The sequence below is a fragment of the Armigeres subalbatus genome, chromosome 2, assembly GCF_024139115.2.
Source record: "Armigeres subalbatus isolate Guangzhou_Male chromosome 2, GZ_Asu_2, whole genome shotgun sequence".
NCBI classification, from domain to species: Eukaryota; Metazoa; Arthropoda; class Insecta; order Diptera; family Culicidae; genus Armigeres; species Armigeres subalbatus.
Genome location: NC_085140.1, coordinates 321,335,621 through 321,339,357, shown reverse-complemented (window position 1 = coordinate 321,339,357; position 3,737 = coordinate 321,335,621). Strand labels below are relative to the sequence as shown.

The 3,737-nt window shown below is 37.4% G+C and overlaps 1 long non-coding RNA gene across 1 annotated transcript; it reads left to right on the top strand.

The window, feature by feature from the left end:
* The first annotated feature begins 2,488 nt into the window (after positions 1 to 2,488).
* Positions 2,489 to 3,357, top strand: LOC134216820 (uncharacterized). The gene is made up of 3 exons (XR_009980839.1): positions 2,489 to 2,704; positions 2,765 to 2,838; positions 2,906 to 3,357. It is a non-coding gene; the product is annotated as an uncharacterized LOC134216820 (long non-coding RNA).
* Positions 3,358 to 3,737: the final 380 nt, after the last annotated feature.

The following is a 3,737-nucleotide window of genomic DNA, read 5'->3' as shown; positions in this document are numbered from 1 at the left end:
TAAAGTTAAAATCCGGTGCTAGAAGCCATTCCAAGTAAAATTACCAAAGAAAAGTTTATTATTGTAAACAGAAAATATATGGATATAGAAAGCTCTATGGGGTTAGACGGTAAAATATGCCCCCCCTTGAGGCAATACCTATAACAACTTTTTACTTTTCAATGCAATTTATGCAAACTATGTGTTATTTGGTAGGTAGTCCAAAAAGTCGCAAATGCATGCATGTGAGTAGTATTATTAAAATATTACAGAGAACACGTAATAACGCTTTTTTGAAAAGTCATGAAAAATGGATTTCAACAAGTGCTTGGGCAAAACGCCCCACCTTTATCAAACACGTTTCATAGCCCTTCATTAGTATTTTATCTATCTCATAATAAAAAGGTTACAAATTCATATGTGATTAACCTTCTGTCTGTGCTCAAAAAAACTTACTATTGGTAGGCGGGTGCATCGCGGGGAGGGGTTTTAGTGAACAAGGTTACAAAAACAGTGATGAAAACATGATTATTTTTCTTATATCCGAAAATCCTACCAATTTTGAACTGCACCTTTTCAAAAAGGTTATGCAGGAAGGCGTGTGCTTCGGCATGAGGCGTTGATAAGTTTAGAACTTGCCACCAGGTGGTGGTATATTTGAATTCATTATTTTAGATTGCTCAAGATATTCCGATATATAGAATTCTCCTCAGTGTAAATATTCTTATCGCACAAATTTAAAATTTGTTAAAATGGCATCTTGATCAAAGGTCGTCTGGTGGGAATAAACTGTCTTGTGACGGAAGTAATAATTGGGAATTTTACAAATAGGCGGCAAATTGGCTGATCTTTGGTTACGCATGTAGACCCAAAGGCCTTCATTCCAGGGTTTTCTTGGATGACCTAAAACATAATCTGTGGACACATTCTATTATTTGCAGCATCGATGGAGTATGTTGAATACAAAGAAAACTTTTGATGAACTCTACCACAACATTCATGTTTGCCAAAAATGCTACAAACCAAAATACATCATATCTCTCATGGAACAATATACTCAAATATAACAGATCACTAGGGGTAGATGCACAAAGTACGTCACGCAAAAAATAACGATTTTCACCCCCCCCCCCCCCCCGTTTAAAAATTTTCACGACGTTGATCTCTAATTTTCCACGCCGATTCAAATTTTCAGTGGAAACTTCAAAGAATCAGTGCAATTTCTATATAATTTTTTGATAGATCTCTACAACATCACGTTGAGAATTTTTCGTGAAGATACCAATTATTTCCATGAAAATTCCATACAATATCTTGTTAAAATTTCAAAGAACTCTCAGTAAAAACTAAGCGTGAAAATTGCGAAGGAATTCCCGTTCAAATCCAAAAAAATCTAATCGAAATTGAATTTTTGATCAGAAAAGAGTCGTTTAGCAGGAAGCCACAAGGCTGAAAATTGTTTGGCCGAATGGGTCGGGTTTAACCGTAAAGACGATTTGGTAGAAGCTTACCCGAGCAAATCTTAAGAGCAAAAACTTGTTTTAATGTTGTGAAATCATCGATTATGTTTACTTAATTTGATATCTTTTTGATCGTTTTAACGGTTAAAATAACGAAACGTAACAAATTATGAATCAATTTGGTGTAAAATCAAAATATGTTTTCTATGTGCTCTCATTGTGTTTTCAGACTTTGCTAGGATATCTAGCCTAAAGTAATTTGGCCGAGAATGTCATTTAATCGAACAGATCCTTTGGGGCTGAAAAAATCGTGAATATGTCCTTCGGCCAAAATAGTCGTTTAGTCGGAAGGGCCATTTGACCGAAATGGACATTCGGTCGAAAGTGTCGTTCGGCTGAATTGGTCATCTTCTATATAATAAAAATGAGTTGAGATTTCCTTCCTGACGATTTAACTCGCGAACGGGTTGACCGATTTGCAAGATTTTTCCCTAATCGATTCGTTTTGGGATCCGCAAGATTTGTATATACAAAAAGTTAGTGAATTTAACGGGGAAATGTAAAAAATCATTAGAATACAACTTTGGGTTAGCTGTTGAGGAAAACAAAACAAACGCACGGAAATTGATCTAGAGTGCGGTGCTGCAAATAGTTCATTGTGACATTTTCAACACCCGGGCAAAGCTGGGTTTCTTTCGCTAGTTTTGGATATTTTTAATAAAATAACAAGAGAATCTTTTGAATTTCGTCTCAAAAATTTAATGAACTTCCCCAGAAAATTCTTCAAGTTTTTCCAGAATATTCATTTGAAAAATAATTTCCATACTTTCCACGGGAACTTTGTAACATTTACCTTAGAACCCTATTAAATTATTTAAATCTATTTCGCCTTCAATTATACTATAATCGTAAACGACTTAAGCTACTCGAACCTACCAATACTTTCCCATCCCAAACTGCTCGATAAGAATAGTCCATATGTGTAGGCAAGAGAATTGAAACTAGATCTAAAACTTTAAAGAGCACTAAAAGAGGCCAAATAATCGTTCAAGGACACGATCGAACAATCTATAGGTACAAATTTTTACAACACAAATACATTTGGTTGGTGGATCCAAGGTCATGGGACCCTAAAAGAGAAGCCATTCGAAGAACCAAATCACTTTTATTGGAGTGCTTGGATGAAATAGTTCGGTATCGCAGATTATAAATTTTATTATTCGCAGTGAATAGCTGATGGTGAAATTCAATTCTAAAAATCAGTTGTAAGTGCCTAGTAGCTAGAAAACCTGAACCTAATAATTTAAAATGTTATTCTTCACTAGCCTAATTAGACGCTAAATCCTTAATTGTCGAATAAGAATAGGCACGAGTGTAAAATAGTTAGGTCAAGATCGAGGTAAGACCACATGGTGTCAAGATTTCCGAATATTTCCGAAAAGTAAGACCCTAAATCACGTTAACAGGTTTCCCATTAACGTGGGTGCTCGGTCGGAGCCCATTGCCTCTAGGAAAGAGAGCGGGAAAGGCTAGTCGTCGGTGAAAAGTTTTTGTGAATCGCCTTCGTGAAACCGTTTGGGAAATCGGTAACCCGTACTACCCTAGAAGGGAGAAGCTTTCAAGGCAGCCTCGTCGAATTGCCACCCCCCACCCGACGGAAAACTCGATAGCTTAACGTTAAGCTCGATTGGCGGCTGATTCTAACCTCTCGTCAACGGACCGAGAGTAACCGAGTCGTGCACGTGTAACGCATGCAAAGCTTCCTAGCCAGAACCTCAACCAGCCTCAGGTGTCGCATCATCGCCCGTCTCGCCGTAGAGGAAAGCTCACCGAATGCATCGGCGTGGCGTTAAATATAAAGGGTATCGGAAATCAGGTCAGTGATCACTGTTAACAAGAAAAATGAGCTCAATAAGTTAAACTGAAACAAATCCCGGGTTAGGTATTGAATAGATCCATGAAGTAAATTCAATGTGAATACGCGAATCGATTAAAGCCTTGTGATTTTATTTTGATTAAAGTAAGTTTTGCAATCCTATACGAGTAGTTTGCGTTCGTAAAAATTTAAAATAAAGGTTTTCGAAAATGAGCTTGATTGAGATTTTCAGTTAGTAGTTTTACGAAATTGGTAAGAAAGCGTTTCGATTGACTCGCCCACAGATTGGGAGTTTCAGGCCGGGCATCCCTAAAAAATCTCCGCTAACGACCTCCTTTAGGAGTGGCGCGTAAGTCGTTTGCAGGTTCAAAAGAAACTTTTCCTCCGTTATTTTAGGGACTTAGCAATGCAACGCTCAGTTC